Genomic DNA, 26,573 nt, shown 5'->3' on the forward strand with positions numbered 1-26,573 from the left:
CAGGCATGTTTTACACAGGAGTTCAGACTAGATAGTCATTATGGCTTTTTCTAACCTTATAAAGTATTAATATGCCATCGCCCTTCTGCCCTCCTTTTATACTCTACTCATCAACCAATAATTTTTTTTCAGTAAACACAGAATTTCTTGAACGTGATGTCACCGAGGAGGTTACTAGCGATAAGGAGTTGAGGACCGCGTCCGTACGACACCCTGGCTGAATGTGGTAGGAACCATCTGCGGCCGAGAGTGACTCTCCACTGCTGCTGCGTATTGCCCAGCCTGTCAGCAAATCCCCGCTGGCACCGGCGTTATTTTTCCACCTGGATATTGAAAGGAGACGCTATCGTCAGCATGCCGGCTTGGTGGGACAGCGAGGGGTCGGCGGATGCGGGTGGCACTCGCCCCCCCGCCTTTTCAGCATTAAGCCTGAACTGCCCGCATCCAAAACAGTAAACCCACAGGGAACTGTGTCATTTGCCACACTCTGCATTTATTTTTACAAAACTGCTGCGTGCTATAGTGGTGCAAGTTTAGATTCGGTGCATGGGATTGACTCCTGACCCGTTGACTGACTGCTCATGAGGCTTGCAGGAAGGGAAAGGCTAGAGAAAAATCACATTTATCGCCTTTTCAGCATTAAGCCTGAACTGCCCGCATCCAAAACAGTAAACCCACAGGGAACTGTGTCATTTGCCACACTCTGCATTTATTTTTACAAAACTGCTGCGTGCTATAGTGGTGCAAGTTTAGATTCGGTGCATGGGATTGACTCCTGACCCGTTCCAGTTTGATGCCAGAATTTCACGTTACAACCTCCAGAATCCCTGGGGTTTATATCACCATTTCACACCACCGCCCGTACGGTGCTGGAAGCAAACCCAGGCAGACGTGCATTTTCCTCGTCCTGCCCCTGTGCGGGTTCTTTGGCGTGGTCAAGGCGTGATTACAGCAGGCAGGGCAGGCTCTGACCGTGCCCCTGTGCACCTCCCAGCCGAGAGCTTGCTGGTCCCACCAGCCAGAAACTAATGACATTTCTGCTCCCGTCCTCATGGGGAAAAAGCTGAACACGATGACCAGGGTTTCTGTGTTTGGGTTTTCCTAATATACACCCAAAATGTGACCCTGGCTACACAGGCAAACTCTGTCAGGGATTCTAACTTACTTGCTGCATTTTTTTTTTGGTCTTGTTTTCTTGTAGTTATTTTGTTGTAGTGCTCAAAAGTGATCAAACGTGGATAACGTGTTAGTGTGATATTGGTTGCTGCAGTTTCTCAAGGCTGTTGCAGTAGACATGACACCATTGACACGTGCACCAGAAAGCATTACCAAAGCTTGCCCTTCAGAGCAGCAAAAAATATAAATAAAAAGATCCCATAATGCTGCAGGAGACTAGAGAGGTGAAATAAATTTCAGTTATGGATGTTGTACGTTTCCTGCCTCTGGTTGGGAAAAGCACATGGCCTCTGAAACGTGCCCCTTTGTGCTGCTTAATTCAGCAGTTGAAAACACGTATCTCCTTCTTTCGAGCATGGTGCGTTGGAAAGACGTCACTTGCTTTTATCTGCTCCAGTGTGACCCATTACGCTGAAGCATCAGGCAATTGAAATCCGTAATAGAGAGCCAATTCCACCAAAACTCACCCAGAAAACGCCACTGGAGCATCCGATCTGTGGGTGCATCGCCTCCAGCGAGGCCAGAGCCTTGCTGGGAGGGCTGGGAGAGCCCAGCCAGCCTCCGAGCTGCAGGTCCCTCGTGGCCCCGAGTCACTGCTGCCCGGGGAAGGACACCCCGCAGGTGGGTCAAACAGAGGTGCCGAGGATCTCCCACCTCTCTTGCAGGGCTGAATTAAAGCAAGCACGCAATCCCCGCTGCTACAGTGATTTCAGATGGCTATTCCCAGTGTATTAAACTGCAGCTTTCTCACGATAGCCAAACAATCAGCCAGCCCATCATCTAGGTGGTTTTCAACGCTGCGCCCTGCACTGTAAGCTATATGGGTCTTCCCGATAGCTTACACTCACACGCTTTAGCAGATCGTGTTAGGCCCACAGGATGGATAACAAAACAACAGCACATTTGTGGAAGATACTTGGACATCCAGTGATATATAGATATACACACAGAGATATATAGGGCTATAGGTATATATATTCTGAAGCGTGGAGTGCGCTATCCATTTTCAGCTGCTTACCAATGTACGTGATACTCCAGTTATTCACATGAGTGCCAGCTGAACACTTCATAACATCAGATGGCACGTTAGTCCTCAGGTTACTAGATTTTACTCTAAAAAAAACTCCTTTTTCTGCCCATTTTAATTACTTTGTGTCCCAGTTCACCTAATTCTCTCTCCTTCTAGCACATGAAAAAAGAAAAAAAAGCCGAGATTTTCCTTATCTGTTTTATCCCTTCCTGATATCTAAAATACCATGCTTTATCAAACATTTGAAATAAAACTAGCCCCATCTAGTTCAAATGCATATCATAAATCAACTCCTTTAACAAGGTGACAGCAGAAATACCCCAAAGCATGTTTCTCACTTTGTCTTCCCCTTTCCCAAATGTCTCGGGACAGAGACATAACAGCAATCTCTGAAAATCAAGTTGACATCCTCTATGTTATTCATTGTTTTATGAGTTTTTTACATGCACATTTTATTTTGTCTCTTGTCCTTACCTCCTAGTTGTACTTATTCCCTGAAGGCCATCACAGGCAGTATAAGCAGAGAAATAATTTTCAGGTTGAATAAATTCTTTTAAAAGTACAACCCATGTGTGAGAAGCTAAACTCAGAGCAACTTTTGTATCTGAAAGTGTCTTCCTCTCAACCTTACCTAGCTTTACACTGGTAAGCGTTTGCATGGCCTTGCCTTTGCCCACAGTGCTTGGTAAGGCTGTGCCACCACTACGCAAGGCGCTACCGCAATGGAAGGTGCCACCACCACACAAGGTGCTACCACGATGGAAGGTGCCACCACCACACAAGGTGCTACCGCGATGGAAGGTGCTACCATGACACAAGGTGCTACCACGATGGAAGGTGCTACCAGGACACAAGGCGCTACCGCAATGGAAGGTGCCACCACCACCACACAAGGTGCTACCACGATGGAAGGTGCTATCGCCATGCAAGGTGCTACCATGATGGAAGGTGCCACCACCACACAAGGTGCTACCGCGATGGAAGGTGCTATCGCCACGCAAGGTGCTACCACGATGGAAGGTGCCACCACCACGCAAGGTGCTACCACGATGGAAGGTGCCACCACCACGCAAGGTGCCACCACGATGGAAGGTGCCACCACCACGCAAGGTGCCACCACGATGGAAGGTGCCACCACCACGCAAGGTGCTACCACGATGGAAGGTGCCACCACCACGCAAGGTGCTACCACGATGGAAGGTGCTACCATGACACAAGGCACTGGGTGAGCAGCTCCGGCAGTGGGTGGCACTACACTGGGAGAGCAGCACCTGAGGACCACCCTGTCACTCAGAGGAACAGATCAACGTCACTGCCGGGCTCAGCACGAGCTCGTGCTGCCTTCAGGCCTTTACCCGCCCCGGGTGCTTGCATCGGTTTCTGCGCAGGGACTGCAACGCGGGCAGGCAATAGGTTTGGCTCTAACAACTCCTCTCTCATGCACCTGCAGTCCTGGCTCTGAAGCGTGCCATTTCTGAGCAGAACACTGTTCCCATATGGCTATTTTAAAAATACATACGTAGAACGTAAATCAACAGCAATTTCAAGAACTCTGGTTGTGTTTTATATTTGTCACACAATGCAGCAGGCTGGATGGAGTGGCAGAGATGCTCAGAGGCTGTATTCCCCACTGGTACATACCATTTACCAGAGGTTTAGTGATTTTCACCAGTGAAGGATGTGGCCGAGGAACTCTTCTGCCTTTGAAGGAATTACATAAAAATGGCACCTCTCCTCTCCAGTAAAACGCTGCTACTCCTTTTCGTACCTAGCAGCCATCAGAGGCAATACAGCTACACGAATCCAAAAAGCAGATCTGGTTCATCTTCCCACAGACAAGTGATGGGAAAGTTTATTTTTCTATTCTGCTGATGCACGAAATCATCACTCACGGCTCCATGGATCAGATGTTTTGGATCCAGGTTGTGCAGCATTTACATCAGTGGCATTTATCTGTATTAACAAAAGTAGTGGAAATAGCACTGTGGCTAGGACCAGCCTTACCCAAAGCTACCTACCAGCGAAGTTTCTCTAAGCCCCGCTTACCTGGGACTAGCCTGGGAGGATGAAGAAGGTTCAAAAGCTTATTAAACATCAGGACGGTCTAGCTAAAAATGTGCTGTGAAGAGCAATCCACCCTAACAAACAGATTGCTGCACTGTCTGCAGTTTCTGTTATCCACAATTCGCATTTTTCCTTTCTAGAGTTCTACTTTATTCATTTATTTTCTACACACTTCTTGTGCCTTTTATGTACATTTAATTACAATATTAATCAAAGAACCCAAAAGAAGTTCCTATGCAAATGAAGTTATAAATTTGCGATTTGGGAAAATTTTAAAACCTATTCATTCTATTTATATTGAAATATTTTAATGTATTTTAAATGCCTGGGCCCTGACAAAATGCATTTTCGTTCAAGCAAATAATATATTGAGCAAATACTATTCTCCCACATCTATTTCTTTGTCAAATAATTGATTTTTTTTTTTAAACTTCTCCTACTTTATAGATAACTTTACAGAAATTGCAGAGGGGAATTTGTTCAGTTAACAGGCGTTTTTCACGAAAGCCCCATCGTTGTTCTAAGCCCCGTTTCATTTCTCCGAAGCGTGTTTCTGCTGCCACTTCCTTTCTTCGATGCTCTTTTCAGAGGATTTACCATAAATCCATGTCACCACATTCTCTTTTACTGGAGCAGCGTCACCTACAATGAAGCCAAAACTCGGGTGGTGCTTGGTGCCCTGCGCCTGCACGAGAAAAATCCTTCCCTCGCCTCTCCCGGCACATTAATAGCCTCGGCCCAGTGAATGTGTGGGCAGGACAGGTTGCCGACACTTTGCTGGACACGGTGTAAGCACTACCCAAGGATCAGTGCTGCTGGGTACCGACGGGAACGCTTGGGAGCTCGGGAAAGTGTTCTGCATCGCTTCGAGAGGGCCGCGCAGGTTAAGCGCGAGGTACTTGCAGAGCAGCTATTAGCCTTCTTAGAAGTAATAGCGGAGGTTGGGGACCGGCTATTTTTAACCTAAGCAAAGACTGCAGGCACGTATAGGAACGCTGCTAAATCATGTTTAAAATGTCCTCTCTCTATACATGTGCGGGGGCATATATCTCACTGTTTCCAGCTAACTGCCGCCCGCTCCAAAGAAAAATCTCTGTTATTATTCAAAGAAAGCAAAGCACAGCTACCCCCGTAACTTATTCCTGAACGGCCATACGCAGGGTCAGAGTTTGTCAAACACGGAAACATAAATCTTCAAAAAGAACAAGAAAAACCCGTGCGTGGACGGCAGCTTAGCAGTACTAGGTCTGAGTCTAGGCTCAAGGACAAGACTAAACGGTGAAAGCCGTCTCGGCACGAAGGCCATGTCGGTTTGGGGAAGCGCTGCACACCGAGGAGGAAAGCGACGAGCACATCCCCAGCCAAGCCCTGCAAATGAGCTGGTTTCCATCTCAGGGAAGGGACCTGCGCTGAACAAGCCCCGTTCTCAGAAGACGTCACTTCAGCGATAGGAGAAATAACGAACGGGTTGTGAGGAAGCGGTGGGGACGGAGCTGGGAACCATGGCAGGGACCGTCTGGTGGTCTTGGTGCGCCCACAGGCAGGACCAGGAAAGGGTGAGGCGAAATTCATGGAGAGTAACTTGTCCAAGGGCTGGTCTAGGTACAACTCATGGCGAAACGCTCGCTGCTGGAAGCTGGGGGAGATTGCAAAGGAAAGGAGCATTTATTTCCAATCAACAGGAACCTGAGCGAGTCCCCTTGGCGTGTCCCAGTCCTGCTCCTCCGATTCTGCCTCTCTGTGCAATTTCACAGCTGAGTTAGTTAAAAATACTCCTTTGTCTTGTACTTTCTAACTTCCTGTGCAGTTTCTCTTTAGACAAAAGTGGAGATCGCTGCCAAAATCAGATACTCAAGGAACTCTCTTATAAAATCAACTGTTACCACGTGACAGCTGCAAACATCTGGAATCCATCTCTCCCTGGTACGCTCTCGCTCCATGTGGGACTCGAGCATGCTCAAATATCAGCCTCGAGCAGAGTTTATGCAGCTTTCTCAAAACTGAAACGACTGCTGCAGAAAGTGTTTTGCAGATAATTAAAATTTCAGGGGAAAAAAATGGGAAAAAAAATTAACATTGTCAAAACAAACAGGGAACAGAAAGATTTTTAAATGCTTTAATGATATTTCTTTTAACCTAAGGAAAGCATTCTCCTCCCTTTTCCTCAAAGTCAGATGTGAAGCGTTTCTCATCTGTGCATTTGAAGCGAAACGCTGTTCCCCAGGCACAGCATGAGTTAACCCACACTTAGAGCTGCTCCCCTGGGCCCGGCACAAGCTGAGCAGGAAACCCTCTCGGCAGGATATCTTGCGTCTCGGTGTCCCGGAGCGGGTGAGCTGGTGCGAGCACACCTGGGTTTCATCAAGGTGCACGGTGTCTCTCCACGAGCAGCGGGGACAGAGGTCCTTGGGGCAGGACAGGCACCGGCACGCGCCTGAGCTGAGGGACACGGGGCCTGTGCATCCTCCTCATAGCTACCCAGGTCTCAAACCTCAAAGGGACGCTGGTTCCTCCTGAAGTGTGGGGTTTGGACCGATGGTGATCTTGGGCAGCGATAATACGGGGTGCTGAGCCAAACTGCAGAGAGCTGGTGTAGGTGGGACGGGAAAGACCTTTGCAGCGGTGCACAGGCTCTCCTGCAGCGCTGTCCCACTCAGGCAGTGCTAATAATTTATGGGTGGATATACCGATATTCAGTATAGGTGGTGCCCCTTTTCTGAGGGAAATACCAACATGTAATCCACACATCAGTGTCAGATTAATACATTATTTTCACTCAGTATTATGGAGGGTAGAACTTTCTCCCCTACCAGATACTCACAGAGCATCACCCGTAGAGATTAGTCCTAAAAAATCCTTATATAATTTTATTGTGCAACAGATTGGGGTGGGACCCATCCAGGGGGATTAACAAGGATCCTCTGCTTTGATGAAAAGGGTGTAAACAACACTTTTACCTGCTGGGAGCAAACCTTCACGCCCCGCATTCAGATGACACTGATGGGCAGCACGTTCCCTGTCACTCCTGTTGCGCTGATCCCAGCTCCTAAAATATCTGTGTCTGGGATTAGTCCTCTGTGGTCAGAAAGAGCAGAATTACACAGTTATTGGTGTGCAATCTCTCCCTCTGACTAGTGAAAATGTAATTCCTTTATACAGAGGATCAGCGCTATTAGATGCAATTACAGTGCTTCTCTTTTCCCTGCAGTCACCAGGAGCATCCCCAGGGCAGAGCTCTAAGCGCTCACCCCTCCGCAGAACGGTCAGGAACCAAACAGGACTTTGGAGCAAGGTCTTCCCTTTCCCTCACTTTGGAGTTTTACTTTATGCTCGGGCACATCTCCGGCAGACCTCCCAGCTGACTACGCACAGCTGAATCACTCTGTATGAAATATTCAGTGAGTCGGAGGAGGAAAGCATGGGAACAGCCAAGCAACCTCCTGAGAGAGGCATGGGAAGAGAGAGGAGGAAGACACCTGCACTGCCGGCTGTATCCCAATTAATATTTAAACATTTTATACAGAGCTGGGACTTTCTTAGCAGAGTGCTTTGGAAAAACTCAACGGTGTTTTAATTCGGAGCCTCCCAAGCTCCCCGAGCGGGTTTTACGTGCACAGAGGCTTGTGCCCAGCTCTGCTCCCCTCCCCGGCACAGCAACGAGTTCCTCCTCTTCAGATTATTCTCACACTAATTAGACTATGGTAAATTAAGAGAAGGATCAATGTGCAGTCCCGGCCTGAGATGTTTGCAATCACTTAAGCTGGCAGGAGAAACAGCTCGGAAGGACAGACAGTTCCCAGGAGGCCACACGTACGAGGTTTGCAGGGGGCGGGCGTTGGGCGCCTTTGCAAGCTCCGTGCGGCACAAGAGCAATTTCAAAATTGTAACCATTAACTTCACAGAAATGGCAGGTTTTAGCCACATGCAAATTGCGCTGAAAACCATATGGGAATTACGGGTTTCTCTTTTCCCAAGTCTTCCACCTGTAGATGACAAATGCCTACTGATATGATAGCTGCCTGCTCTGCTGGCAAAGCAAACTTTTCTGCATTCAAGCCCATTAAGAGGGGCTACAACTTCAGGGCTTTGTTTCCTTCTTCCATACGCTCTGTGCTGCCCAAGCAATTCTCGCTCCTGGAGCTGCATGGCTGTGGAGACATCACCCCATCCAAGAGGCACTGTGGCGCTTCCCTGGGACACTGCCGGCCAGGACAGGCCGCTGCTCTGACTTACGGCTTGCTATGGCATCTCCTCCTCATAAATTAAACCAGCAATGCTACAAAAAACCAAAACAAACCCAAACCATTGGTACAATGTACAGCCACCCTGCACCTGCTGTCCTAGGAGGAGCTCAGGCTCTGGGTTGCACCTAAAATAAGACCCTGCACCACCTCATTTGCAGATCCCCAAGTCTTTAACCCCAAACACAGCAAAACCGGTGCCCACACAAACAGCACTCCCAAATATTCAGAGAGAGTTCATGTTCCTACAGCGCAAAAGCACTAATATTTTTTTTGTACAGTGGTTTGTTTAATCTTTCTTCTTGTCATATCATGTAACTTGTCACCGGAGAGGAACCGCTTTTCTCATTGTGTCATGTTCACAGGGAGCAACACCCTTGCGGCAAGCCACGCTCTCAGCAGTTGAAAGCTTCACTTTCGCTCTGGTTTATATCCCCAAAAGCTATTTAATAGTTTGCACATTCCTTCCCATAAAGTTTACCCTTTCAGTAATTTATGGCTCGGCTGGAGCAAGGACAGTCAAAGAGCCGGAGCTGAACTCGTCGCCGTGCAGAGCAGCAGATGGGAGCAGGCACCGTCCTCCTTACCTGCACGGCACGTGTGCGCACGGCGGGTGCCGCTGGCTGCGTGGACAACATCATTGCTTCTTCCTGAGAATATGAAATTAGGGCCTAATCCCCATTCAACGGATATCATCCCAGAAGGAATTGGGAAGACCGTGGTCAAGCCCTGGGTTGGACTTCCCAACGCCACCCGTGCTACAACCTCCTGCCATACGTGCTATGCAGCAGGGTGGGCGTTTTTCTGCCTTTCTGTCTCAGTTTCACACTAATCGCAGATTATGTGCCAAAATTGTGCTGTGGGGAGGTTGCCTGGTTGCTCAGCAACTGCATTTGTACTGAACAGAGCTTGGGGTGGCGGGCAGCTGCCTGCAAACACCTGCCAGAAAGGGAACGAGGACAAGATTTGGAGAAAGCTACTTAAACAGAATAGCAAGCACTGAGACCGAGACTAGGTAAACTCCAGTTTATTTTAGTTAATAACAATCAGCAGTAAAGTGTTGCAGGAGGAGGAAAGTACACTCAGGTTTGCCAGCAGCAAAGCTTTGGGTGGAAAAGTGTCGTTTTGGTTTCCCTGTTCTTCATTGCCCCAATTAGTTGTGAAAGGGAGGGGAATAAATAGCATGGGACATACCCGGACTGCTGTGGCAGCACGAGTGGCTGTCACGCGAGTGCTTGGCCCGTGCCAGCCAGGGAAGCATGAAACGTGGCACGGTCCGTGCTTCCCCCCCGAGAGCCGCTGACACCACGAGCAGATCTTCTGCTTCATCCTACAAGTAAGAGTGGCACGTTCAAGAGAGAAAAACCGCTTCTGCAGATTCAGGAATTCAGCTTTATTTTGCATGTTAAATAAATAAAAAGGCCTTCGAGTGCAGGAAGATCCGGCCCGGAATTTGCTGCCGTTTTGCTTTCCCTTTGCAAGCCTTGCTGCTGGTGGCCCCTGTGATCCACATCTCCTGCTCACCAAGCTTACCCCTCCAGGTTACCGCTCTGGAAGCGGCAATTAGGCTGATCCTGGCATCACTTCACAGTTTACAGAATGTTCCCCTTAGTTATTGTCGTGGTTTAACCCCAGCCGGCAGCTAAGCCCCACGCAGCCGCTCGCTCACTCCCCCCAGTGGGATGGGGGAGAGAATCGGAAGGGTAAAAGTGAGAAAACTCGTGGGTTGAGATAAAGACAGTTTAATAGGGAAAGCAAAAGCCGCGCAGGCAAGCAAAGCAAAGCAAGGAATTCATTCACTGCTTCCCATGGGCAGGCAGGTGTTCAGCCATCTCCAGGGAAGCAGGGCTCCATCACGCCTAACGGTGACTTGGGAAGATGAACACCTTAACTCTGAACGTCCCCCCCTTCCTTCTTCTTCCCCAGCTTTATATGCTGAGCATGACGTCATATGGTGTGGGATAGCCCTTGGGTCAGTTGGGGTCAGCTGTCCCGGCCATGTCCCCTCCCAGCTTCTCGTGCCCCCCCAGCCTGCTCGCTGGTGGGGTGGGGTGAGAGGCAGACAAGGCCTTGACTGTGTGTCAGCACTGCTCAGCAGTAACGAAAACATCCCTGTGTTACCAACGCTGTTTCCAGCACAAATCCAAAACAAAGCCCCATACCAGCTGCTGGGAAGAAAGTTAACTCTATCCCAGCCAAAACCAGCACATTATTAAATACAATATTTACAACCCATCACTCCAGATCCCCTTTAAAGCTGTTGCTGAGCTCTGATCCCCTTTCACGGCTGCCTGATCCCAGTCCAACCGCCTGCCACGTCCATCTGCAGAGCTGTTCCCACTGACCAACGCCCACAGCAACGCGCTCCGTGCATCCATCAGATCAGAGCTAAATTCTTGTCTTTCCCACCTGTTCTTAGCTTTCCAGCCCAACCCTCATCACTTTATGGTTCCCATTTCTTGCTTTTAAGTAGAAATTACATGCAGTGACTGCTGCTATTTGTTATGTAGTGATGGATGTGCAAAAACATGAAGGAAGCACTCCTGATACTGGGGGATTTTTACTCTTAAAATGCACTTTTTGAAGTCATAATATTTCAAAGCACATTTATAATATGTTTGCAATATGGGTAAAAAGATTACTTTAGTCTCCCGGAAAATTACATTTTCCAGTAATTGGTGTTCTCCTACAGTATCTCATATTCACGCACTAATCCCTCTCCTCCAGCCTTGCGCATATTTTTATCCTATGTTATACTGAAGTAGGTTGCTGAACTTCCCCAGTAGCTCTGATTTTTAAAATCCCAGTAACTCTTTGTAAAATCAGATTTCCACAAGGGCAGAGAGTTTCTAATTATCTATTACATGCTCTGAGATTTGGTTCTATGCCCGTAGCACAATTTTCAGCTTTTCTACGATTTGCAAAACTGCCAGCTCCCCACGCCTCGGTTGCAGCAGATTATCTGAAAACAAGCTAATATTTTCCTAAAAGGTTTCACCTTCAGGATAACAATGGCTTTGGCGGTATCACGTGCATATTCTTGAAAGTGAATTGATTTGTACTGTAATCGCCATACATCTATTATCTGCAAGGGCCGAAAATCAGAGTAATATTGTACGACCTGATGAGACTTTGCTTGTACTCACAGTGTGGGCACTTGTGACTAGTGCATCTCTGCCGCCTCCGCACTGAGGAAGAGACCTTTCTTCTGCTCCTTGGGCAAATAGATGAGGTTTTGGTGGGGTTTGTGCGATTCCCTGTTCAAACTTCAGTCCTGCCAGCGCCTTTTTCTCCCAGTCTTACCTGTTCCAAGTCTGTGGCAGGAAACGGTACATATCTGCTGAAAATTTAATCGGTTCATCAAAACCTTTTGGGTATTGTATTAATAATTAATTCAACATGACTCAACGTAACTCAGCGTAGTCATGTTTCATGGAATAATAAAACACAGAGATGGTAAAAATCTATTAGTATATCTATATCCTCCTGCTGTCTGTGCAGGATTGCTCCATACAGGGTATATTTTTCTCTGCTGCGTGTTTAATACTCATTTTCCAGTACACTGGCTGATTATCATTCTTTGTATGCTATTTTTTGCGTAAATGAGCAGTTTAATTTCTCTTACATAAAGAAATCTCGGACCTCCTGTATTATAATATCCGTGTTTTCCCCAGCAGTAAAAAATTTAACATTAAGCTGAGGTTATTCTCCTCTTAACACGGAGCCGGCACACAGCACCCTCACCTCCACGGTACCTGGCAGTAAGTACTGCGACGCGTTAACATGCTCTGGCAGGAAACTTGAGGACGAAAGAAAAAAAAGGAAAAAAGACAACCCAAGGAAATCAGAAGGTTCTGCATCCTATCATGACGGAAAATCGTATCAGAAAATATTCCAAGACTCACTGGTGCATCTTCTCCCATAGATGAGCTGCCCATCCACCTCGATACTTTAATTTCATACACCACCAGTTTCTAACTGAACAAATACGAGGATGTTCTGGAGTCCAAACATCCAAGTATATTTTCTTCTACTTGCTTCACCCTAACATCACTATAATATACTGCCGTGCTGAGCGTTAGGGCTGAAAGAGTTTTCTTTTGTTTAAAAGAAACTTTAACTCATCCCTGCTCCTCGCTGCCTGCTGCCCCTCCTGGGGTGCCAAGGAAGCCAGCGGAGGTGGAGGAATCCCGTCCTTACACACCACCCAGCTATTGCTCCAAAGCAAAGTCTTCAAAGGCAATTATCTTCTGCTTTAACCTTCAACAACCTCAGTTCAAAGGTCAGTGCCCGATAAACAAGATTTCTGCTCAATTGTCTAATCACCGTTAATCTCGTTAGAGTGATCCTCAGCTCCATCTGTTCTCCGACGTCTCTTACTTGCACTTCTCCCATTCCTTCCATCTTTCTTCCTCCTTTTCATTTCCTAGGACTTCTCCAAGCACATTTACGTATCTTTTCCTTTTGCTATATGTGGAATTCTCAACTCTTTTTTTTTTTAAACAAAACTACATTTCAAATGCTTCCAGTTTCTGAATACCTCTTATTTAAGGTCCAACAAAATTGTATTGAAAATGCTATTTGTTTTCAAGTTGACTTCCTATATGTCCTAAATCTCTGCTAAATTTTCAAGAGCTATTTTTTCCTGTGTCCTTTGAATAACCCATTCTTAAGAAACTCTTTCACCTTGTCAAGACCTTTTCTCTCCATTATGTTTCCCTCTACATTAAGTCTTTCTTTTGTTTTGGCCACTGTTTCAATCCTAGATATACTGACAGTGTCTATTCATGCCCTTTTTTTTATCGCTCCTGATTTTATGCTGGCATAGGTGTTCACGAACTTCTCCTTAACAAAAATAAGAAACTGTTCTCCAAAAAAAAAAGGGGGAGCAGAATTATGCTCTTTCAGTTTCAGTAGTGTTGATTCAACCAATTGTCTACTGGGATTTTCTCAACAGCAGGAGAAAAAGATGCTTAAAAGGTAAAAAAAGAAACCTTGAAAGCAGTGTGTAGAACAAAACTGGAAGTTTTGAATCCTCAGATATGTCATTTTTGTGTCAAATCGTAAAAATCCCAGGCATCATCCCTCTGACAGTATACATGCATATGTTTCTATATTTAGCAGCTAGGAGATAAGCTTAATAGCTAGCTTGCATTCACCATCAATAGGTCACGTGGCAGGCGTACGCACGGGACAATGTTCTGCTTCTACACCGTGAACTTCGGTTCCCTACTTCGTTTGTTTTAAAAAAGAAAAACAATCATAACTCAGATCTTAACTCATTTCTTTGAATGCCTATCTTGCAAGTGTTCAAATTAAAGATATTTGGGGTTTTCTACTGGCAGCTTTAGGGTTATTCTGTAGGAGGGAGGCGGGAGAAACAGTCTTAGTCACCCTGAAATGATGTATAAAATATTAACAACTATCAACATCCTTCTAATACAAAGACACTGGTACCCAGTCCTCTTCTTATTATTCAGTTCAAAGGATTGCTGGTGAGATCAACATTGAAATCCCTGTAATGCCTTTTCCCCCTGCCCCTGCTTTTCCTGCGGGCAGGAGCGGGAGCCTTGGTCCCTGCGTGAGACCCTCTCCCCTCGAGGTCAGACCTTTCCGAGCGGCTCTTCCACTACCTGCTCCATCACTCACTGTGGAGACTCCATTAGATGTGGGGAGTAATAAAGCATGATCCTAGAGACATTTTCCTTCCCATCCTTTTCCTTCCCTCTTTTTTCTTGCTTGAATACTCGTTTTCCTCAAAATTTTAAAGCTATGTTATTTGTATCTTTCTAGTCTTCTTACACAATGATTTTCTTGGGGGAAAAAAAAATTATTAGTGAAGCCTGAACTGAGCACTCCTGAGACATGCTGGTCTGACTTCCAGGCAAAGAGCGCATGTACACTTTCTGCACGGTTTCGTTTCTCACCCAGGCTGTTTCCATACGACGCAATGATCAGATGTGCCATCGAGTCGGGCAGGCTTGGGCAGTGGTTGGCTCAATAGTGCACTGGGAAGATGAGAAGTGGGTTTTGCTCCTTAAAGCCCTCGTCTTGCAAAGAGCTGAGCAGGAGCCATGGGACAGGAGTACCCGGGAGGGCTCAGAGAGGAGGGGCCTGATCACTTCTCAGCAGGGAGGAGGCATGACCTGTATGTTAACAGAAACCTGAAGAGTGCCAAAACCCCGTCTTTTGGTTTTGTGCAAGCAGAATACCAACCACAAACCAGACAAAAGCCCCGGGGAGATGCTGAGGCTGCTGCATACATCAGCCCCGACCTGCATCCACGTCAGGGTTTATGCACGCAGGGGCAGGAGACTGCTCTGCTCTCCATCTTTCTTCCATCCTCTTTGCCCTTTCCCAATCCTTGTTAAAGAGAGAAGAAAAGCTGCTAACATCCATGTTATCAAAATAGCATTGCATCCTCCAGATAGTATCCTCCAGATACTGCTCTGCACTACACAGATGTGCTGGCTGGCTCATCGCTCTCATTAGGAAGAGCACATCATTAATGCCCCCAGAGCTCCCCAGAGCTGGCAGCGACAGGATTTCACCCGTAACGCTTCTTGTGTTGAATTCAAGCCATTCAGCAGTGACATATACTACCTTGCGATACAAATTCCTTTTCATTAACTAGGAATTGGGAGAAAGCCTTAATTAGGATATAAAATTTCAGGAAAATGCAGTAAAGGCCATTCAGCCTTGAGGTTTGGATCTCCGTATACCCAAATGCTGACGGCACAAAGCCGATGTGCCAGGCGTCACACGCTGTGGATGGCAGACACAACGGGCTGCGACTGCCGCATCCTTTACGAGCTGAAACGCAATTACAGAGGGGTCTTTGGGTGATCAGCTGTAGGCCAGAGGCTGCCTTCCCCAAGGAAGTGTAAGACAGTTGAACAAAATAAAGCACCAAGGTCATAAAAAAGAGGTGTGAAGTACTGGCTGACTGGTCCCCGAGTACTGGTTTCTGACTTGGAGGACAGGGGGTTTCACTGGCATCAGGTGCGGCATTTACTTCATCTAAACAGGAGAAAAAAATGCTTTGAAAATCCCAAGAGATGTTTCGAGCATTATTTCAATGAGCGTTATTTGAGGGGTTTTCTTAGCAGGCTACTCCAGAAGGGGTAAACAATGTCTGAACAGGCACAGAGAAGGGAAGGCTGACCTACTGTGGGTCCCACCATTGGACCTGCCATGGGATCTGCAGTAGGGCCCACTGGGTGACCCACTGTTGGGCTGATGATGGGACCCACGATGTGACCTGCTGGAGGACCCCCTATGGGACCCACAGTGGGAACCTCTGAAAGGGGAAGCCAAGTGGCATGCCCTGGAAGCCGTCATTGGACCTGCTGCGGGACTTGACAGGCTCAGGGAGTGGGAGACCCAGAAAGGGGTGAGGCCAAGGAAAAACGGGAGGCCCAGAGAGTGTGGGAGGTCAAAAAAGTGTGGGAATTGGAGAGAGTGGGACCTCCCACAGCACTGTGGGACCTGTTTTGAGACCTGACACGTGACCTCACATGAGACCAGCAGTAGAGGGCCCTAAGATTGTTGTTCCAAAGAGTGGAGGCCGAGAGAGAGCTGGAGGCTGAGAGAGAGAGGGAGGCACACAAAGCTGGGGAGGCCCAGAGAATTTAAGAAGGCAAAAAAAGTTTGGCACATGCATGGAGAGGGAGAAGATCAAGGAAAGTTGGAGGCCCAAAGAGTAGGGGTGGCCAAAAACGTGTGAGAGGCTGAGATGGAGTTGGAGGCTGAAAAAGCAAAGGAAGCACAAAGACAGGAGAACAAGAGTAGAGGCCCAAAGAGATCCACGGGATGCAATGCAGCACCCGCTGAGGGACCAGTCTGAGGACTTGCCATACAACCAGACGTTGACACAAGCAGTAGGAGGTCCAGAGACTGTTGTCCCAAGGGGTGGTGGCCCAGAAACTGCTAGACCAGGAGAGTGACAGCGGCCAAGAGACAAGTGGCAGCCAAAAAGTATGGGAGGCCAAGAGAGAAGGGAAGGCATGGAGAGTCTGGGAGATCCAGAGATTTAGGTCAAAATATTTTGGTAGAACAAGGACAAGGGGAGGCAAAAAGAAAAGTCCAAGAGAGAATGAGGAATACGTAGATGAAATTGGAGGGGGAAACACTATCAAAGGAACAGACACCTGGTGAATGAAAAAAGTCTGAGAGGTTCAGGCAAAGGTGTGCCAGGGGAAGAGGTGTGGAGGCCCAAACAAAGGCGGAGGCGAGAAAGGTGTAGGAGGCCCAGTCAAACGGAGACGCCAAAAAGGCGTGGGAGGCCAAAACTGCGTGGGAGGCCCAGGCAAAGGTGGAGGCCAAAAAGGTGTGGGAGGTCCAGACAGGGGTTGAGGCTGAAAAGGTGTGGGAGGCCCAGACAGAGGTGGAGGCCAAAAAGGGGGGGGACACACATCAAAAAGAAGGAGGGGGCAGATAAAGGTAGAGGCCAAAAAGGTGTGGGAGACCAAAACGATTACAGAGGCCCTGCCAGAGGTGGAGGCTGAAAAGGTGTGGGAGGCCCAGACAGAGGGGTGGGGGGCCAGTCTGAGGTCAAGGTGTAAAGGTGTGGGAAGCCAGGAAGTTAGTCAGGAATCGCAAAATAGTGTGAAAGGCACAGAAAGTGGCACGAGAAAGTAGAGGCCCAGAGGGACCTCTCATGGGTCACTGCTGTGGGACCCACCATGGGTCCCACCATACAGCCTGACATGGGACCAGCAGTAGAAAGCCCAGAGAATGTTGCTCCAAACAGAGGAGGCCCAGGGAGAGATGGAGGCCAAGAAGTGTTGAAGGCTGAGAGGCGGATGAGCACAGATTTTGCAAGGCCCGGAGAATTTAGGAGGCCAAAATTTTTGGTAGTCCCATGCAAAGGGAGAGGTCCATGGAGATACGGTGGCCCAGAGCAAGTGAGACGCACACAGAACATCTGAGGCCAAGACACGGGAGGCCCAGACCGGGCCCACCTTCCAAAACGTACCCAGTTTCTTTCCAAAAATCTCACATTTTCCCCCTTTCCTTCAGGGAGGAACAGCGGGCCCTTAAGCCCTCACCCTGCTCACAGGTCCTCTCCTGGCCTCTCCCCAGAGACCGCCAAAGCCCACAACGGTTTCTCTGTCCCAGAGCACATCCACAGCCGAACCTCTCTCATCACAAAGGTGAGAAAGTCATGGATTTCATTGAACGAGCAGAGTTGTAAAAAGGAAATTATCTTCGTTCAGCAATCTCAGTTGGCTGTTTGGAAATCAAACCGTAGCTGAAGTGGAGCAGGTTAAGGTCTTGGTCTTCTACAACTTCTTACTATGTGCAAGAGCTGGAAGCCAACAGCGGTGAAGAACAGAATAGACAGCAAGGCAGAAGATAAATGTGATGGGAGACATGGGCATGGGAGAACAACCTCCATTGCACAGCTGAGATAGCACAATCACCAGGAGAGCCGGGGAGACACTGCCCTGGGCTGCAGGCTCGCCCAGTGGGGAATGGTCGCCCCTCGGGAAAGCATGTGCCCAACGGGTCCTTGTTGTGATGGTTGGAGGGAAGAGCTTGCCCTCGGCAGAAAGGCTTCCATGCAGTTTTTCTGTCTCCTGCAAGTGCTGGATTTAACAAAACCTTATCAAATGTACCTCTGCTTTTCTTGTGAAGTCCCTTTCAGCAAGAAAACCAAGGAAAATTTATCTGGGAGGCCATGTGGATACCTTGTGTGCTTAGAGCTGGAAGCACAGCAGAGTCCTCAGATGGCAGAAAATAAGGAGAACTGGGGTAGTGAGAAAACCCAGGCTGGCACACCTGGGTACGGTTATGCGCTCCTTGGACCAAGCCATACAGGAAAACACTGTTTGCTGTGATTCAGTTTTTTCTCTTTTTCCTCTGTCTCCAAACTATAGGTCGGAGCATACCCAGGGTTTTACTTTCTTGCTCCCAATGGTGCATAAACATTGTATTTTGAAGAGTTTTCTGCTTTAACCTTTTTGTTCAGAGGCCTCATAAAGGGAACAAGGTGCAGTTGGGGTAGGACCTTTCCTGTAAAGGGGACAAAGGCCTGGGTTTGTGCTTTTTCACTCTTCTCTCTTGCTTTTAAAGTGCATTCCGCTAATGTTTACAACTATTTAGACAAAAATATTCCGTTTGCCCTGAGAGCTGGCTATGGGCTTGTAATGATGAAATAAAAAGCAGAATGATTTCATCCTGGCTATTGGTGATGGGCTCAGCCAGGCAGTAAAAAGGTCCCTGCAGTGCACATGGGTTGTGCTGAGCTGCAAGCCCACAACATGCCTGCTGCAGGAGCGGAGGCAACGGTTAAGGCAGCCCTGGAAGAGGAAAGGACCATTTAAATACGGGATAGATGCGGAAGCTTTTGGAGAAGGGGGAAATGAGAGTCCCTCCTCCAGACCCTGGTTTGGGTCAAGGGTTTAGAAACTGCGGGTGAAATCTGGGCCTGAGCAGAGGAGCAGCACCCGAGTGCTCTCCCGTGCGGCTGAGAAAGGACAATGCCCATCGCTGCCAGCCCTATTGCAAGGGGAAAGAGCGGGGCAGGGAAAATGAGATAGAATCTGATGAAAGATGTGATTACATAGATTGCTGAGTTCCCTGACAAATTGGGAAAACCGCAAGGCCTGATTACTGTTTGGAAAAAACGTTAAGATGAATGTGAGCATCAATACTTTGCAAGGAATTAGAAGATGTGTGGATGAGTGTATTATCAAATCTTAAGCGAATACTTTGCCCATTAGAGCAATACATCTATGTCACAACTAAGCTGGAATACAAGTTCTTGGGACACATCGCCGCAGAAACCGGCAACGACAGCCAAGCAGAGGGATCAGCTGGCTCTGGAAAGCTGCAGAGCACAAAGTGGCCTGCAAAGATGCTGTGTCCTCACCTCTCATCTCGATGGCTCCCGTGGGCTACACACTGCCCTAAATGTGCCTACTGAGTTTTCAGCCCCCAAAGGAATGGCTGTCCCTTCTCCCTAAGGCTCCCTCCCGGACAACACGTGTGTTATTTACCCAATAAATCCATAGGCTCCGGATACCCCGTGTCACACTGTGGGGTGGTTTCTCACAGCATGCAAAGACATTGACACTCTGGGAAGGGGGCCTGGGGCACGTGCATCACCCCGAGCACCCCAGGGACCCCCTGGACCATCCATCACCCCTTTCCCCCTCCTCCATTCCTGGCTTGACTTGTGCTGCCAAGCCAGTGATGAGGAGAGGAGGGAGCCTTGCCCCAAGCCTCCCACAAGGCTTTGGGGTTCAAGAGCTGTCCCTGGCCCCTCCTGCCTCGCCATCCCCAGCGGTGTGCCAGCTCTCCCCGATGCTCGCCTCCAGCCCCCAGATCCCTGTTCCCTCCAAGCCTTTGGGACACGGCAGTCCAAACACAGGTTCCCCGCAGCCAAAACTACTCCAAAAAAATGAGTTTCACCCCATCCCTTCTTTAAAACAGCGAGACAAACATTTGGAGGTGATGAAGCATCTATTATCATGTTTGAAATGAAATTTGGGGCTCAGAGGGACCCTTGCACAGCCTGCAAGGTTCAACAGTGGACTTGAAAAGACCATCAGCTTCTCAAAAAGCCACACCCGTTCAAAAGAAAGGCCTTTTCGAAGGCCACAATGGCAGCTGAATGGCTCTCAGTTTGGGTCATCATCTGGTTTAAAAGTCAATACTGATAAGGCCCCAATCCAGCAAAGTACTTAAGCAAAGTACTTCGGGTTAAGCGCCTGTTTTGTCAGGGCTGAACAAGCATTACGGACTCAACTGCAGCCTGTTAACATGGAAATGACATTTTTCTGTTGTCCTAAACTGAGCACTAACTTTTCCCCATGCCTGCCTCTGCAAGCCATAATAATGAAGAGCTGAAAGCACTGAAATTGTGCTTTTTCTTCTTTTTTTCTGTAGGTGCAAAGGGATTCAGCCCTTCCTCCGCAATGGCCCATGGCAAACCTGGGCGGGTTTGAGGGATTACAGCACAGGTCCCACTGAGAACTCATTTGCCTTCAAAAGGCAGCTTTGGGAGTGCTCCAGGCCACCCGTCTGGGACCATTTCAGGCAGGGATTTCAGCTCCTTGCTGTCACACCTCTGCGGGGAAAAAAAAAGAGATCTTCCAGCATTTAACAGAGTTTATCCATTTCGGCATGCCCCAGGTGGCCTCAGCTCTCAGCCCCACATGTTCAGACCTGGGTATCGGTCTTAAATCTACCCCAATCTGAACCGGGGGGACCATCTCCAGCAGCGTCCTGCCGAGGACGGCCCGAGAAATACCTTCTCAGCAAAATGTCAAGCTTCACCTCTCTCTGATAATACCTGCACACAAAGAAATTACATCAGAAATTACTTCCCTCAGTCTCAGTAAAAGCACATTAGGAAAAACTTCCATTTCTAGGAAAAAGACTTGACAGCTGTGTTGAAATTACCTCTGGTAATTTTAACTGAGTGGAAGCTTTTATATCCGATTGCGCCAAAAATGTAAAGCATGTCACTTATTAAGCTTTTATGTCTGACATTCAGTCTGGTACCTGATGACATCTTTCTAGCAATCTGGAGACCATGCAGCTAATGTACTTGGAAATGGCAGAATTAGGTATGGTGGAAAGCCATTAAATTTGAAATTAAATGGGCTTTCTCGGTTCTTGAAGGTAATCTTAAAAAAAAAGTTCTGCTGCAGAAGTCAGAAAACATCTCCCATATCTCTGAGCTTTCCTGTTCTTCCTTTAATAGCGACAATTAGTTGACGTGAGTATCACACCGGCTTCGCTGTGATTAAGGGGGAGAACCTGCAGGCTCCCACAAAAATGAAACAACAAGTCCTCGCTGCTGGCACCAGCCAGAGCCCCTGTCTTAGTCTGAGATTTTTTAGCCCAATTTCAAAGGCTAAAAAAAAAATGCCAAGCAAGCGGTCTGACGCTCTGGCAAACCAAGCTATTTTCTACCCAAAGGCTTTTTAGTGAGAAACATCTAACAGTACATCATAAGGCTGCCTTTAAGGGGCAATTGCAGGGAGGGACAAAATCTCACTTAGACTAGTCTATTAAAATCCACATAAAAATAAATACATAAAAATAGCTGAAGGAAAAATGCCTGTAAAATGTTTAGGCCAAGTTAAACAGCACAGAAATGCTTAAAAAAGTGTTGCCATGGTTTCGTACACCAGCAGGATGCTACGCCGTCTATACTCTGCGATTCTTCCCTGGGATCTGGGAATCCCAGCCCCGTAACGGGTGACCAGCATAACGCGGCGGGGCTGCTCCTCGCTCCTCTGACACATCCAGGCTTGTTCCTGCGGGAGTCTGATGGGTGACCATACGGTGTTACAGGTGTAGGTGCCACAAGCTAAAACCCCTCAGATGCCTCCACTCACCATGTAGTCTGGGATCAGCCGTGCTCTGGCATTAGCAAGCAGCGCCGGTGACTTGCAGAGCCCTTTGGAAAATCTTGGATCCCACCTTACGGCTGAGCTGAGGCTGTGTTTACCCGAGCATACACGTCCTGCGATTCATTAATGTGGAAACGATCTCTGGGTGAACATTAGTGGTCTTCGTGCGAGTATAAAATGATGCACCGCTGCCAAATATCTGGCTGCGGTTAACGGCTTCAACTCTAAAGGTAAGCACCGCAGAGGAAAATATAAATGCGTTATTAAAAAAAAACCCTCTCAAAATAAATCTTAAAGAACGATAAAAACAAAGCAGTTACAATATAAACACACCCTTTTGTGCCTCTCTGTTGCAGCACATACCCAGAACATATGGCGGGTAAGATCACCCACGGACCAGGGCTTCCTGTACGGGCTAACGGTAACCCGAGATGGGGAATAGCAAGACGTGCTTTCCTTTACTGCTGCTACCAGGGACTCCTTCTGCGTTTCACGTGGCTCCCACCCCACGAGGAGGGCTCTTGCAAACCACTAACCACCCTCGTTAGCAGTGCAGGCAATCGAAACAGATACACCCTGACAAACAGAGGAAGAACAGGCGAGTTGGTTGTACCTGAGCGTAACCACGGGACCCGCTGGGAACCCCGCTCCTGAAGTTATTCAGCTGCAGCGCGTATTCACGGGCGCGAAGTCTGCGATCCCGTTCCCTGTGCCAGCCCTGTTGGCCGCAGGGTACCCCCAGCGCCTTGGCGGGGACACGCCGCACGCGCATCTGGGTGAAGTGCAGCTGACGGGATCGCGGCAGCCTCGTAAAACCTGCTTTGATTTGTTTAATGAGCTGCCTATTGCCAAAGATGAAAAAAAGGAGCGTGGCAGCTAGCAAACCTGGGAAGTGCTATTAATGTTGTTTTCTAGCACTTCTTGATGGAAAAAAAGGCGTGTTTCTTGGCTTTATACATAAGCTCACTATCTCCAGGCTCTGTAAAGCTGTGTACAGGGGGTCCCGAAGCCCTGGGATATCGTGTCGGGAAGGGCACCAGGAATGATATCCAGAGGAGATGGTGTCCCAGGGGTATCCACCCTCCTGCCTCCCACCTGCAAAGTCCTATAGCACCACCGTCCCCAGCGGGGAAGGGGCCAAGAGTCAGAGCCTATTGGTTACATCATTAGCTGCCATCTAATTAATCAAAAGAATAGTTTTAAAAATGACATTACAGAGCTGAGATGGGCCATCCCCGATTTCCCCGCTATTGCTCCAGACCCTACAGTGCAGTTCAAACGTAAATATCCAGGCAAATGTACAAACCCCCCCCTGCCCCTGCCGATGGCAGGTCCCCTTAACAACCTCAGAACCTCCGTGTCCCATTCACAAGGTGAGCAACGGTTGAAAGCCAGACTTAAAAAAGGCCCCCGTACCAGAGTTGTGATGCTTGGGGACCCCGGGGCCCCAGCCGCTCAACCCCGAAATGCCAGGGGGTCTCACTAGCGCACGGGCCAGCCCTTTTCTGCGCCGTCTGGAAGGTGAACAAATCCCCCGGATTCAGTGGTACGAGAGGCCGACGCAACGAGCTCCGCGCCGCTTCCACGAGCACGAGGCACCGCGAAACTGCCGACGGCGACAGAGGTAATTTACATGGTGTACGTTTGAAGTGTCGGTCACATTAAGTACCAGTGGGTAGTAAAATACTTCTAATTATTCCCACGTCCCTAAGTTTTCACACCTCCATTTTTTTTATACTGAATTCCCCTGTTTTCTTTTTTGGAGTTCGTTCTGGTTTTCAGGCAAAGAAGAGCACAAATACGGTTTCTTACACAAAATAAACTGCCATGCTCTGTGATTTGGCCACAAAATATGGAGGTTTTGGGAATGCCATATAGAGCGTACTGCATAAAAACACATTTTCACAAGGGACCACGTCAGACACGGCAGTTCCTCTCCCTAAGCAAAAGCCAGTCTTGTTTGCTAAGCCAGCTTTACTTCTTTGGCTAGGGAGAAGTTTTCAAAATTCTTCGTTTCTTTTCAATGTATACAATTTTCGCAAAGTATTTTCCAGCTCCGTGAACTGCCCAAAGCAGAGGCTGCAAGCACAGAGCTGAGTGTGGGCAGAGCGCTGGGGAACGCTCACGATCAGGGAAAATCTGAATGTGAACGTGCGGGTTCAGCACTTGGTGGATCTGTCCCCAGATGTCCCCGCTCAGCTGCCCCTGCTCACGCTCAGCCAGCCCCAGCTTCAACACCAGCAAAACACAGCTTTCTGGCTCTCACGTTATCGTGAGCCACAATTTATCCTCGACTCCTTTTCTTAAGGCACCAACTTCGATTCCTGCAAATACGTGAGATTCTCGGCAGTCGTTATTGTCACAATTTCCAAATATTTTCATTTTCAGGCTTTTTAATCTGCTTTTCAGCTAAAGGGCTGGAAATATGCCCCTTCAAAAGGCAGAGAGCTCGACACGGAGGGCTTTAGGAATAGAAACATGGTGTGGGGTCTCGTGTCCCGTGCTTCCTGGATGCTTAAGGCTGACAAAGCGTTAATATTTCTCTGGCCTGAGCTTAGTGCGTTATTGTCAATTTTTATTCTGCTATTGAATGCGTAGCCTCAGGCAAGCATTTGCCCTCTTTGCCTCAATTTTTCAATCCATAAAATAACAAATAAATTACAATACTTTGACAGTTATGAAAACACATGACATTTATACTCATTTTACATAATGCTTACTTTTCAAAAAAAATGGATGCATTGCCTCAAATTTCATGTTAATGCGCTGGACTATCATGGAAAATATCTCCAGAGGCAAAGAGAAATAGTATAAAGTTCATGGCAGGTGGGACCAAAACTTCACAGCATGAGGCTGTAGCAAACCCCTTGCATCCGAGGAAAACCAAATCGTATTATACCAGGAGCCCAAATGAACCGAAGAACATTATCGCTTCATCTATTCAAAATTTCCTAAGCCTAAGGTGCCACAAACACATTTATATGAATGATTTTAGACTAGATAGATGTCTTAATATTTAAGATGTCAGATGGAGTAATATGTAAGTAATTATGTTTTGCCTTTCATTCAGTCTTTGTCAGGGGTACAGACTGATGGCCCTGGAGATTGAAGGCTTCTGTCTAGATAGTGAAAATACTCATTTTTAACACAACGAGCACAAGCGTTCCCTGCCACGCTTTCCCAAAGGGGCCAAAAGCGGGACTGATCTATCCAGCTGTGGCTGAATCTTGTCCAGAAGAAAAGAGTCCTCACTCCGGCGGTCTGTGGAAATACGTTAATATATGGAGCGCGTACAGCTGGTTTCCTGAGCGGCGGTGAACTGGTGCTGGTGCGGAGCACAGCCTCGGTGCGTGCCTTACGAGTGCTGCCCGTACTAAGAGCAGTTAATGTAAAAACTGCCATGGCTTAGTGCCTCTGCAAATCTACCACAAACAGGCAGTCTGGGGTCGTATCCCCACCCAACCTGGGACATGCAGGGCAGCAAAACTCAGCCTCTCCCCAACCTCCTCTAGGCAGCAGATTTGCTTGAGCCGAGGGGGGGTTGGCTCCTCCAGCGTGAAGGCACTGGGAAAGCAGAGCAGTGGGAAACTACTGATAAATGGACCAAGAAACAGAGGTGACGAAGATGACCTTGAGAGAAGTCTCCCGGGGGAGTGAGGGAGGTGACTGGTGGAGGTGCCGAGTCAATCCACATCAGAGAAAAATGAAAGCAGCAGAGTCTTCCCGCTTGCCTGCACATGACCGAGCCCTGAGGATTCACCTAAGACCACCTCGCTTTCGGGAAGCCGGCTGCATCCCTGGCGATCTGCACCCTCCTGGGAGATGCACCCCGTCGTTGCACAGCCTGGGCTGGCACAAGCCGGCAGCAAGCTGCTGGCCCATGAGACGGGGGAGACCTTTTTCAAATTGATCTACTGGTTTTCCCTGTGTTTGACACAGCCCTGCGTGGCCTCGTGTGCCGCCCTGCGTCCCCACCGAAACCCACGCGTCCCGAGACAGGGGATGAAGTCCCAGCTCCTTTCGAGGTGATGGGAAACTCGGGCCGACCTCAGCAGCAGCCTAGAGTCAGGAAGGAGGGACTTTTGCTCCTAATCTGCTGCTGTTACCACGCTCCAGCCATGCCTATATTTATTGCCTATTCATACAACAGCACAAATTCAAGTATAAATTCAGTGCAGAGCACAATCCATCAGCTAGCCGTTAGCAATGTTACATATGGACGTGCAAACCACGTTTACATGGCCCAATAGCAGGGCTACTAATATCTGCTCGCCGATGCAACCATTAAGGTGAAAGAACATCACAATTTTATCTGTTCACTTTTAGCTGTTGCCAGCCTTGTACGGTTGCGAAGAACCTGCAAAGGCCGCTTAGCAGCAATATTTGACAATTCTGCTTTATTTTGCCCAGCTTCCCTATTAAAGAAGGCCGGTTATTTGCAAAGTAATTTGTGAAAATGTGAATATGCCACGTGAAGGGAATGAAACCATTTCTCAAACTCCCATGCCCGCTCCAGACCTCCAAAAATTAATTCATCCTGTGAAAAAACATGTTTCATTGAACTGCATGATGTAAAAATGTGTTTCTTCCAGAAACTGAGAAACACACTGCCCTGTGCTTTTCCCTTCCCTGCTTTGGTTAATTTGCCCCAGTTCGCCCTCTCCTGATAGAGCCCATTCCGTGTGTCGCTGT

This window comes from Pygoscelis adeliae, unplaced genomic scaffold (genome assembly GCF_000699105.1).
Source record: "Pygoscelis adeliae isolate BGI_AS28 unplaced genomic scaffold, ASM69910v1 Scaffold222, whole genome shotgun sequence".
NCBI lineage: Eukaryota > Metazoa > Chordata > Aves > Sphenisciformes > Spheniscidae > Pygoscelis > Pygoscelis adeliae.